The 13,191-nt window shown below is 42.9% G+C and overlaps 1 long non-coding RNA gene across 2 annotated transcripts in view; it reads left to right on the top strand.

Annotated features, from left to right (window-relative positions):
* Positions 1-12,810, top strand: part of LOC308593983 — a 37,587-nt gene extending 24,777 nt beyond the window's left edge. For both annotated transcript variants that reach the window (XR_014011185.1, XR_014011186.1), the window contains exons 2-3: positions 4,451-4,538; positions 12,584-12,810. This is a non-coding gene — a long non-coding RNA (uncharacterized lncRNA). The remainder of the gene's footprint in view (positions 1-4,450; positions 4,539-12,583) is intronic.
* Positions 12,811-13,191: the final 381 nt, after the last annotated feature.

The raw sequence follows: 13,191 nt of genomic DNA, 5'->3' as shown, positions 1-13,191 counted from the left end.
GGTACCGTTCCAGCGGGAAGGTAAACGGCGTTTCTGTGCCAGAAGCGGCTTAGTCATGCTGGCCACATGACCTGGAAGCTGTACGCTGGCTCCCTCGGCCAATAAAGCGAGATGAGCGCCGCAACCCCAGAGTAAGCCACGACTGGTCCTAATGGTCAGGGGTCCCTTTACCTTTACCTCTCTACTGCCTACAAAACAATCCTTATATTTGCTCTCACTCCAGGCATTGACTACACTTAGCTGCTGATGCCACACACTGAAATAATGCAAAAGGGGAGAAACTAGTTGTTCAAGGTGCAACTATTATAGTTTTCTTAATACCTCAATATGTTTTGGAACTAAGGTTCCTACTTCAGGAGCAAGCTTCAACTTCATTGTGCCAGATAAGTAGCAGCATTTGTGCAAGCTGCTTCAGATATTCTGTCGATTTTTTTAAGTCTGGGATTACTCTTGAAGAAGGAACCTCAGTTCTGAAATGATATGAGCCATAATAGACCTTAATAGCTGGCACATTTGAGAACCAGTTTCTCCTCTTTGCTTTATTTCTTGTTTCTGTGTCTTTCCCTTTTTGTAATGCCACATTAGAGATGGATGAATATGTCAACTTCCATTTCTCATATTTCCAGTCATGAGTTCACCACATTTCTGCATCAATTTGAAAAGAAATCCCTTGTGAAAAATCATTGGCATTGTAGAGTGCACTTCTGCTAATATACACATTTTTGGCCAGCATTTTTGTGTAACGGAATACATGTTTTCTTGCATGCTATTTTCATGAATATATGCATGCAAGCATGCATTACATTACACAAAAATGCTGGCAAAAAATATTTCAGGAACTGCAAATTGGGGACGTTCACATTGAAAGGTGAACTGAATTTCTCCTCCACTCCCTGCCAACCACCAAAGGGGTGTGCCTAGTTGTACAACTCTGCAGAGAATTTTTCTGCACCAAACTCTATGTACAGCAGCTATCTGCATGCCGCTGCAAGGAACTGAAAATTACGACATGCCACTTCTGTCACCGTGATGCATACTGCTAGCACATTCAACAGTTACTGTGCCAGACATAGCTGTGTAATGTGCCTCTTATGTTTTTGCAGGCCTTTTGTCTTTTCGGTTTCATCTAATCTTGTATCTCCCCCTCTCCCCCCTTTCTTACTGTGTCCAAGCATATGCCAAATAGAGTGGAAACAACCTTATGTTTCCCTACAGGCTTGGTCCCTTCACCACCTTTATAAAGGTGAAGAACTCCTCAAGTGGTTAAAATATGCTATTTCGACTCTGCATATGCATGGCTCATTATGTCTCTCTTGACGACTTTTGTCAGCAAGCCGTTTCTGTCAATAATTTTCCGCTTCGCTGCCCTGTTCATTAAAATTCCATTATAGGGCATTTGAGGTTTGACAGATCTGGGAGCTGTCATCTAGTCAACTAGACATCACCAGTTTCCTTTCAAATCTGATATTGTCATCTTGATGGTGCTGAGTAATTTCCGTTCTTTTCTTGCTCTATAGCTTGTCCAGGGCAAAGAGCATTGCTCTCTCCTGTAAGCACGGTTGCTATTCAACGGTACCCAATAACGGCACTGAGGGCAGCAATTGGGTGCTGTTCTGAACTGTTCTGCCAATGGGACTGCAAAGTAGCCAGAAAACTGGGCTCCCAGATTTCTGGTTTTTCATTTTGAGCTAGCTGCAAGATGAGCAAAGGGCAAATAAATAATAATCATAATCATAATGTATTTATACCCTGCCCATCTGACTGGGCCTCCCCAGCCACTCTGGGCGGCCTCCAACTGAATATTAAAATACAATAATCTATTAAACATTAAAAGCTTCCACAAACAGGGCTGTCTTCAGATGTCTTCTTAAAGTCTGGTAGTTGTTTTCCTCATTGACATCTGGTGGGAGGGTGTTCCACAGGGCAGTTGCCACCACCGAGAAGGTCCTCTGCCTGGTTCCCTGTAACTTGGCTTCTCATAGTGAGGGAACCGCCAGAAGGCCCTCAGCACTGGACCTCAGTGTCCGGGCAGAATGATTGGGGTGGAGACGCCCCTTCAGGTATACTGGACCAAGGCCGTTTTTAAATGCTTTTAAAGCTGCACACCTTTGGTAAATAGACAGGACTTATGTTGGGCTCCATTCCTAGACCTTCCTTCATTTACCTCCAAAGCCAGTCCAAACTGTTACTTCCACCCCAGGCTCAGAACGTGTGATCACAAGAACAGGCAACTCTATTTGTCAAGCTTCTGATTAAATGCCTCCAAATTAATGGTGGAAGTAGCTGGAATCACAGAGAGCTTAGAACCTTAGCTAGCAAGTGGCTTTACTGGAGAGCTGTGATGCTAAAGCGTTCTATGATAGCATACTGCCAGATCTCCAGATCCATTCAGATTGTTAGTGAGGGTTGCCCTTAAACCACAGGTAAGCAATCCTGAATCACATATTTCTGAAACCAAAGCCTGGTGGAATCTACACACATATTAAAAATGCTGTGAAAATGCTTTTAAAAAAAGTTTTGAAAAACACATTGAATTTTGCATAGCTCACTATCACCATCTAGTGTCACATTTGTGTATCGCCCTTTACAACACATTTAACACGTTTTATTTTCAGTTGTGTAGCTGAGTCCCCTGTATCATCTTTGTTTATCTCAGGGAGATGGTTATCTTCAAAACTATATAGATTAAAAAGTACACTATGGCTGGTAGAACTTACTGTATCGAACAAAACATCACTCGCAGGTCTGACAGTGTAATTCACATCAGTGAGTGCAAATTGCCACTGGATGCCATATTTAGTACTTGCGCAAAACAACAACTTGCCTAAGCACATGTCTGAGGAACCAGGAAACTGCAATCTTGATGGAGCGGGGGGAAATGGAACTGGTTTCAAAGCATTTCAGTTCAGATAATCTCAGCATCTCTTTATTATGAATTATTGTAGAAGGGATAACAGCTAATCTCTTTATAGGTGTGATACCTTAACCCCACACGGCCTTGACAATACCAGGCATCACTCGGTACTTCAAGTGCAATGTTTCTGAGTACAGTGGTGCCTCGCAAGAAGAAAACAATCCGTTCTGTGATTCTCTTCGTCTAGCGGTTTTTTCGTCTTGCGAAGCAAGCCCATTGACGGATTAGAGGATTAGCGCTATTAGCGCTATTAGCGGCTTTTAGCGGCTTATCGGCTTATCGGATCAGCTGATAAGTGGCTTAGCGGCTTAGAAAAAGGGGGGAAAGGAAAAAACCCCCGCAGGAACTCGCAAGACATTTTCGTCTTGCGAAGCAAGCCCATAGGAGATTCGTTTTGCGAAGCACCTCCAAAACGGAAAACTCTTTCGTCTAGCGAGTTTTCCGTATTGCGAGGCATTCGTCTTGTGGGGCACCACTGTATTCCATCTTCTGTATACTATAACTGATACATTGGCTACAAGTACTCTTTAGTTCACAGAAGAGAATCTGAAGGAGGCAGAAGCCAAAATATTTTGCTTTAAGACTTTAATATCTATGCTCTGACAGTCGCTGTAAAAAATATACAATCTTTGTGATTAACTGCATCCTCTGGGGATGCAAACTTGTCTGAAGTGCTGTTCGATGCTTGGAAAAGTGTGTGGGGTGGAGTGGGGGTTTGGCTGTATCTTTTAATTAGCACACAGTGTTGAAATATATTTCACATCATTTTTAATTTGTATGCCATCTTTCCACCTTCCTGCACTCAAGGCAATTTACGGCCTGCATGAATTGCAAAGTAAATGAAAACCAGTCATCCTAGAACAATTCAAAACGGATCTAAAAATAAACAATTAAGGCAATTCAAGAATCTGTCCACATATCATATTTACCAGAGAAAAACAAAATATTGGCAAATGACAATAGAAGGAAATCCCCTCCCCCATCAATTACAATAGATGATTAAAATGTAAGCAACCAAGACAATATAAGCAAAAATACATGAAATGCAACTAACTATGGGGGAAGATCTATTTTGCAGCTAGGTCATCTTATGTGCGTTGTGTGTTGGAGAAGAGAAAGTACGAATTGAGAGCTCTTGTATGGCAACCAAGAAGTGAGGTGGTTCTTGCCATTATGAGATAGCATCACCTAGCAGCCACAGACAAGAACCAGGTCAAAGAAAAGAGTCAAGGATTCTCAGTGCATGCCCAGCTCCTGTAAGGAAGCTAGCATGCCCATCTTGGGTTGATAAGGTAATTGGCTCTCGTCCACTGATTGTTGTTAGCTATTCCGCAGGAGCTTCTGCCTTCCCCTCACTAGTGGTCCTCCTGCTACACACAAAGAGGACTCAGCTACATCAGGAAAGAAACAGCGATTTGAATGCACTATAAACATCCAACACCAGATGGCGGCAGAGAGCAGGAAATTTTAAAACACAATTTTCCATAGAGATTTTTTTCTTTTGTTAACATGATCTAATTTCTGACTTAATTATAGCACTATTCCTGTATTTAGATCCACCCTGAGACACTGCTATCACCGCTAATTCAAGTAAGAAAATGCTTTGGATAACCAGTTGCAGCAGGTCAGTAACTTAAGTGTTGATGAAGTGCGATGATTTCCCATGATGGCAGTCTGTGAACCATGACAAGCAATCCAGAAATGGAACTAATGATACATTTTAGGAAAATGTAATAGAAACTGCCAAGGCTGACATCCAGAAGCTTGTTTTTAAAAAGATGCTATACAATGTAGCAAAACGTTGCTTTTTTTTTGAAGAAATCATGAAAGACTAAAACAATACCTGTTCAAGATTATCTAGCAGGCATTGCAATTATTTCTAAATTAAACAGAACCAATAACTCTGCTCTTGCACTTATAGATTGATTTGCAATTGAAGCATGCAAATTTAATCATAGAACTGTGCTGAAATTTTCAAGAACTTCTTTAAAAGCCATTGGATGGACAGACAGGTGGAATAGACACCATTACACGGACGGACGTTATGCATGAAGTGACTAGAGAATGATCTGATCCACTGGGTCTTCTGCTTTGTTCGTTTGTTGAACTTTATGAGTTACTTCTATTGAAATTTGATACAATGAATAGTATACCTTATTTATCTAAGAACACAGCCGGTTACGTCTCCTGTGTTAATTGAGCTTAGTTCCCTTCCTACAATGGGACTTCCCCTTTTTGCCCTATACTTATTTCTTCCCAAAATCTGCTCAAGTAGTAACTAAAGTCAATTAGAAATGGATATATGGGAGGAGTGGAATCACTTTTGGGTGTGGCCAGTGGGGAAAGGAAGCTAAGGGGTACCTGAGTTGTTTCGGTTTTATATAGCTTTGTAGCAGCACACTGTTAAGCAAAGCTCGTTCCTTCTAATCTAGTCTTTGCGGGTCATTTGAAACCTTGCAAATACTGCAGCTCAAGAGGTTCCCCCAATGCTCTGGAGCAGATTTTGAGGATGAACTTGGGTGGGGCTGGGGGAGGGTGGGAGTTGGGGGAGGGGCAGTGATCGGACACTGAACAACAGTGCCAGATACAACTCCTTGTAACAACAGTTTTTATGATGGTGCTGGGAGTTTTGTGATCTCATGGACAACCTCTGGCTCACTTGCTCTCAGCAGTCCAGGTCCCCAGCTTGATAACGCAGTAAGCGTAGGTAATTAAAAAGGAGGATTTATTGCAAAAACAAACAGATAGTTCAGGACAGGTCTAACACAGCTGCCAGTATTATCACTCAAGATGACCTTCTGAAGACTGCTTCCTGTGTCTACAGAATATATTGAACTTCTGCACCTTACGTCTCTTGTTTTGCTTCCTGTCTAGAAGCCCTCCTATTCGCCGACCCCTAGGACTGATTGGATCATCTCCAGCCCCTTCTGTTTCCAATAAACTCTCTGTGTGTCTGTTCATGCCTATTTGAGCATCTGGAGAGCTTAGGTTGTGTTCCAGCCACTGCCTCCTCAGCCGGTCAGTCAAGGTCAGGAAGAGCCAAAGGTTGCAGCTGCCGACTCACCCCTGTCTGACTAACATCAAAGCAGCCTCCCTGTTCTTGGCTGCTTTTTGCAGTTGGCTGCAAACCTTTGCTCGGAGCTGGCTCATTCCTGACACTTGCTTAATAAAGTGGCTCTTGTGAATGATCCAAAAATATGCACAGTGTAACCTTAGACTTAGGGGATGCTGATGGCACTGTGGGTTAAACCGCAGAGCCTAGGACTTGCTGATCAGAAGGTTGGCGGTTCGAATCCTTGCGACGGGGTGAGCTCCCATTGCTTGGTCCCTGCTCCTGCCCACCTAGCAGTTCGAAAGCACGTCAAAGTGCAAGTAGATAAATAGGTACCGCTCCGGCGGGAAGGTAAACGGCATTTCCATGTGCTGCTCTGGTTTGCCAGAAGCAACTTAGTCATGCTGGCCACATGACCCGGAAGCTGTACGCCGGCTCCCTCAGCCAGTAAAGCGAGATGAGTGCCGCAACCCCAGAGTCGGCCACGACTGGACCTAATGGTCAGGAGTCCCTTTACCTTAACCTTAGACCTATAAATTCACCTCACCTCCGATTGCAACTTTTCCTCGGTGCATCATCATTTTATTATTTATACCCCACCCATCTGGCTGGGTTTCCTCAGCCACTCTAGAAAATTATGCTTGATTTTTCCAGTTCACAGAAGAAAAGCTGAACTCTCACTTGAGCTCCCATTTGAGCGGCGTTCACACACGACTAGAGCACTCCCGTACAGAAACTTGCAGAAATACAATGGTGTGAACTGATTTTCAGAAAGTGGTATCTTCTACGCAGTACTAATGGGCCCTCTAGCCCATTTGAAATTACCTGTGTACATGGAAAATCAGTGATGAATTTGAAATAGTACCCTAGAATTATGATAAGCTTCTTTGTGCTTTTTGTGCGACATTACCTAGATGAATTTAATTTGGGGCAGAAATGTCCTCCTTGTTAGAGACACATTGTAATAATAGCACCAACATAAATGACAGAATGAACTGTGATACCTGAACGTATCATTTCGCTTCTAGTTAGTGTGAGATTTTATAAAGCTTCATGTCTTTCCACTTTAAAAAATTTAGGCAACGCTTCTCAAAATGACAAACTACATCAGCAATCCTGTTTTCTTCAGTAGGCTATATTTATTTTATTTCAGCACAGTGACAAAAGAACTGTCAAGTGAGAGGAAGCTTCCTTTGGATAGTTTTCCAGAGCATAAACTGCTTCAGGTTTCTTTGTTGAAAGAGAAGTATGCTGAAGAACGGGAGCTGTCATTATTCTGCATTGACAAATTTAGGTAGCTTGCTGTTTTAATCAGGACTGGCATTTGAAAAAAGAGTTGTGCCTATTAAAATGGATCAATTCACTTTTATGAATTACTAATGAGGGAAACTCATTTTTTATTGTAAACTCCACATTAATGATACATTTAGAATGAGATCACTGCTTTCTTAAGGAAGTTTTAAACAGGTTTACATTGTGGATGGCAAATACAGGATGAAAGAGTGCAAACAGTACGTGAGGAAATTGATATGGCAAGGCCTGCCTTATTTTATTATTTATGGGACTTATTCATCATGTTATACCAAAGTTTCAAGGTGATTTAACAATGACAGACAGTGCAATAAATTACATATAAAAAAAATAAAAACAACAACATAAGTGGTCACATAGTAATCAAACTCATTTCTCCCCAATAGCATTATGCATGAATGTCTTTATTATTATTATTATTATTATTATTATTATTATTATTATTATTATTATTATTATTATTATTAATTACTTTTACATAAAGGTTATACACCATAGAAATAATATTTTCACACACATTTTTTAAAAAGGGTTCTTTCGAACCTTGAGACCTTCTTCCTTCCCTCCATGGGTTCCAATTCTAAATTTTATTCCTGCATCTTTTACTGTAATTTATCTGTTATATAATCATAGTATCCAAAATCCATGTTACATTCCAAGTGTCATTGTATTCCCGCCAATGATTTCAACTGTTCACAGTGATCTCTCAAGTATGTTAGAAAGCTATTCCAGTCTTTTAAAAAATACTTGGTCTTCCTGGTTTCTGATCTTTCCCGTCAGTCGTGCCATTTCTGCATACAGTGGTACCTCGGGTTAAGTACTTAATTCGTTCCGGAGGTCCGTTCTTAACCTGAAACTGTTCTTAACCTGAAGCACCACTTTAGCTAATGGGGCCTCCCACTGCCGCCGTGCCGCCAGAGCACGATTTCTGTTCTCATCCTGAAGCAAAGTTCTTAATCTGAGGTACTATTTCTGGGTTAGTGGAGTCTGTAACCTGAAGCGTATGTAACCTGAAGCATATGTAACCCGAGGTACAACTGTATTCCATAAGCTTGGTCTGCCACTCTTCTCTGGTCGGTAATTATGCATGCATGTCTATGACTTCTGTAGCTTCTGCTTTAAACCTGACCCCAAGTATTTTACTTTGGATGTGTTTGTGTGTCAGTGCAACACAGGAATCCTATAGCATGGGTTGGAATCTTCAAGATTCAGTGATGGTTGTTTGGCATCAGACCCTTCATCATGCATAAGGAACAGTAAGTGATTGGCAGCATGTCGTCAAGTATCTTGATGGCCATGAATGGCCACTACAGTCTCACAAAAGCAACCATCGTATACATCATATGCCCATGTGGCCACAAATTTGGTATTTTCTGCATTTTGCATCTTTACCCATGGGTTTTCTTATTGTTTTCTTCCTGCTGAAACTTTACTGCCTCATGAACTTTTGCCTTTGAGTTGATTCACGTTCCCCGCCCCAAACAATCTTCTCTGCCAATGTGTGCACATACCTTCCCATTATTTGCAGTCTCACATGACGCTGATCCCAGCTGGCATTTTACCTCAGATATGACTATTAATATTTATTAAATTTATACACCTCCCTTCATCACAAGACCCCAGGACAGTTCCCAGAATAAAATACAAGACAAAACATAAGTAAGTAATTAAACCAAGACTACAAAACAATACCCTGCTCTCCATCTACAGACATATTTAAAAGGCTGTTGGCTATTAATCAGCCAAAGGCCTGGTTGAAGAGGAACATTTTGGCCTGGTGCCTAAAAATATATAATGAAGGTGCCAGGCGAAAATCCCTGGGGAGAGCATGCCACAAACAGGGAGCCACTGCTGACAAGGCCCGTTCTTGTGTTTCCACCCTCCAGACCTCACATGGAAGTGATATACAAAGAATGGCCTCAGATGATGAATGTAGAGTTTGGGGAGGTTTATATGGGGAGAGCATTTATATGGGAGAGAGTTTATATGGGGAGGTTTATATGGGGACGCAGGTGGTGCTGTGGGTTAAACCACAGAGTCTAGGACTTGCTGATCAGAAGGTCGGCGGTTTGAATCCCCACGACGGGGTGAGTTCACATTGCTCAGTCCCTGCTCCTGCCAACCTAGCAGTTCGAAAGCACATCAAAGTGCAAGTAGATAAATAGGTACCGCTCTGGCGGGAAGGTAAACGGCGTATCTGTGCGCTGCTCTGGTTCGCCAGAAGTGGCTTAGTCATGCTGGCCACATGACCCGGAAGCTGTACGCCGGCTCCCTTGGCCAATAAAACGAGATGAGTGCCGCAACCCCAGAGTCGGTGACAACTGGATATAATGGTCAGGGGTCCCTTTACCTTTACCTTATATGGTAGAGAGGCAGTCTCCATTATCTCTCATATGGGTGAATTGTTGCCATTCATCTCTATGCAGAAAGGTAAAGGCTTCAAATTTCTTCCCCAAAAGAGTACAGCTCCCATCAACCATATCGAAATCAGTCAATGGTCAGGGATTATAGGAACTAGACATTCAAGGCTGAAGAACACTGCACTGTGAGACTTTGTTTAGTTAAGGACAAATCCTGCCCTGATACTGAGTAGCCTGGTGCTCCCTGACAAAGAACTTACAGAGAAACACACTGCATCCTTTTGGGGTTACACAAACCCTCCATTTACACATACGCCACTCTTTAACAATGACAGAAATTTTCTTATTACTATAACAGACAAGGTCATCACCCAAGAACGTCCCAATCAATGGCCACAAAACTGTCTTTCCTCCTCTTTATCCATATTAAAAAAAACCAGAGGCACAAATAACTCCTGCACTTCCCATGGGGCTGCAATGAGCTTGGAGGTGGTTTGCAGAAATTCGTTCGAAAAATCGCTGGATGCTGATCAAAACACAGCTGGCTTCTGTGATTCCTTTCTGCAAACTGGAGGCAAATATCCAAGGTGTCACTGTGGCAACTGACACCTTCCAGATGGTGCAGATGCCTGTGGATTGGCAGGGTGCTGTTTAAGCACATTTACGCGCGGAACAGCAAGTGAAGAACAAGCGAGTTTTCTGCCACCATGGGATTTTGCTGCCAGCTTGAGGCTCCATCTCTTGTTTCATACAACATGGAGCAGATGTGGAAACTTCTGCTTCCCATGAAAGGCTCAGCCAATTGCAGAAGTTCAAACACCTAAGGCATGGGAAGAACCCTGGGTTGCTAGGTAGAACAAATGGGGAAGAATCTATTATCCCATATAGGTCAAGGTCAAGGTAAAGAACCCCCTGGATGGTTCAGTCAAAGGCGACTATGGGGTTGTGGCGCTCATCTCGCTTTCAGGCTGAGGGAGCTGGCGTTTGTCCACAGAGAGCTTTCCGGGTCATGTGGCCAGCATGACTAAACCACTTCTGGCACAGCGGGACACTGTGATGGAAACCAGAGCTCACAGAAACACTGTTTACCTTTCCACCGCAGGGGTACCTATTTATTTACTTGCACTGGTGTGCTTTTGAACTGCTAGGTTGGCAGGAGCTGGGACAGAGCAACGGGAGCCCTCCCCATCACAGGGATTCGAAACACAAACCTTCCTAATCAGCAAGCCCAAGAGGCTCAGTGGTTTAGACCACAGTGTCACCCATATCCCTTTTGTCCCATATGGTCTCCATGGAAACACTGAAGAGCATCAGTTGAAAAACACACATGCCACCACCACCAGCAATAGGACACAGTCCATCATGGTCCCACCAGAGACTTGATCAGTCACCACTGCCTTTTAAAATATTATTATATATCAATTTTCACTTATTGCCAGCTGCCTTGAAGGCCTACTGTCAGGTAGCAAGGTAGGATATAAATAATAAAAATAATTATTTTTTATTTATACCCCGCCCTTCCCGCTTCAAAAACCGGGCTCAGGGTGGCTAACAACAAATTTAAAACACTTAACTGTAAAATATTGCGGATGGATAAATCATAAAGAGGTATTTTATCCAAATTACAGATCTGGACAGTTTTACCTTTTGGAAAACACATTTACTTGTTTGGTAAGAGGGAGCTGTAAAGAACCCCTGGATGGTTAAGTCCAGTCAAAGGCAACTATGGGGTAGTGGCGCTCATCTCATTTTCAGGCAGAGGAAGCTGGTGTTTGTCCACAGACAGCTTTCCGGGTCATGTGGCCAGCATGACTAAACTGCTTCTGCCACAACGGGAAACCGTGCCGGAAGCCAGAGCACACAGAAACACTGTTTACCTTCCTGCCGCAGTGGTACCTATTTATCTACCTACACTGGCATGCTTTCAAACTGCTAGGTTGGCAGGAGCTGGGACAGAGCAATGGGAGCTCACCCGTCGCAGGGATTCGAACCACTAACCTTCTGATCAGCAAGCCCAAGAGGCTCGGTGGTTTAGACCACAGTGCTACCCACATCCTTGCAAAAGGGAGCTGTGATTGATACTAGAAGCATTTCTCATGGTGGTTGGGTTTTTTTGGCCTCAGTAAAGCCAGAGGTGGCAGAAAATGAACACATTTGTAATTTGCACCCCTGCTAATACACCACCACATTTGTATGAGTTACGATTGAAGGCAGGCAGTTGCTTTTCCTACGGAAGTTACATAGATTGATGTATGTAAAACCAGGAGTCTATGTACCGGTAACTTTCATAGGAAAAGCAAAAGCCTGCCTTCAATCGTAACTCCAGGAATGATCTGGGCTTTGATATTATTGGGGTTGATGATGGAAGAGAATTGTTTATTTACAAGTATATGCTGAGTTCTGTCTGAGGGGCATCTCAAAGACTAGTTTGCGAGATCTGAAACTTCTGCAAGGCAGGACAAGCCAAAATTGAGGCAGCAGAAGCACATTCCTCTGACTAAAGGGAGACTGCTTATTCATTTCCCAGTATCTGAGGATACATGGACTGAACAGTGAATCTGTGGAGCCCTTACGACATTGCACAGCAATTCTGTTGAAACTAACAAGAATGAATGAAATCAGCATGAACAGAATATTAAAAACTCATGAAATCTGCCCCATTAACTTCAAACCTCCTCAAGTTTATTCCAAGCACATTAAAGTCTCTCTAATGCAAAGCGGTAATTAGATTAATATATTTTTAGGTATGTGTGTTTCTGCTGGGGGAAAAAACCCCCAAACCTCAAGATTTATCATTCAGGTTTGTACATTCTGAACATCAGCAGGCCAAGTACAGCAATATATCCAGGCTGCTTGCAGATTTTAATGCAATGCTAATAGCTAATGTTACATTGAACCAAAGCTGTCGTTCTTTCTTTGGGTGTGACTCACACTTATTCCTGCTAGGTGCTATCGTGGCAAAGACACGGACCTAGAAAACATATGATGGTCAGAAAGCCCATCTGCAGACAAGGAAACAAAATACTGCAATACAGAAGATCCAGCAACCAGCAGGGATTTCTGAACCAGTAGGCTACACCATCCAATTGGTCAGCTGAAGCCCTCGAGAGAATATAGAGCGCTAGACCTCAAGCCAAAGGGCAACCTCTTTAAAAAATCTGTTCTTCACTAATGAGCTGAGGTTTGAGGCAGTCTCCAGGCCTCGCGCAATATATATAGGGTTCAGTTCTGATCGGGGGGGGGGGGGCGCTGTTGGAACAAGCTGCCTTTCCAAGAGCTGTCCATAAATTGCCCATGCCTTGCTGCTAATAGTGTTCCTTTGCTAACCATTCATCCTTTTTATAGCACAGTATTAATTTATTGGAGGATGGATGGCGGCTAACAGATTGAAGTTGAATCCTGACAAGTCAGAAGTACTGTTTTTGGGGGACATGGGGCGGGCGGGTGTGGGGGATTCCCTGGTCCTGAATGGGGTAACTGTGCCCCTGAAGGACCAGGTGTGCAGCCTGGGAGTCATTTTGGACTCACAGCTGTCCATGGAGGCGCAGGTTAAT

The sequence above is a fragment of the Podarcis bocagei genome, assembly GCF_964188305.1.
Source record: "Podarcis bocagei genome assembly, chromosome: 8".
Taxonomy (NCBI): Eukaryota; Metazoa; Chordata; class Lepidosauria; order Squamata; family Lacertidae; genus Podarcis; species Podarcis bocagei.
The sequence above is the reverse complement of the archived record's forward strand: the minus strand, read 5'-3'. Positions and strand labels throughout refer to the sequence as shown.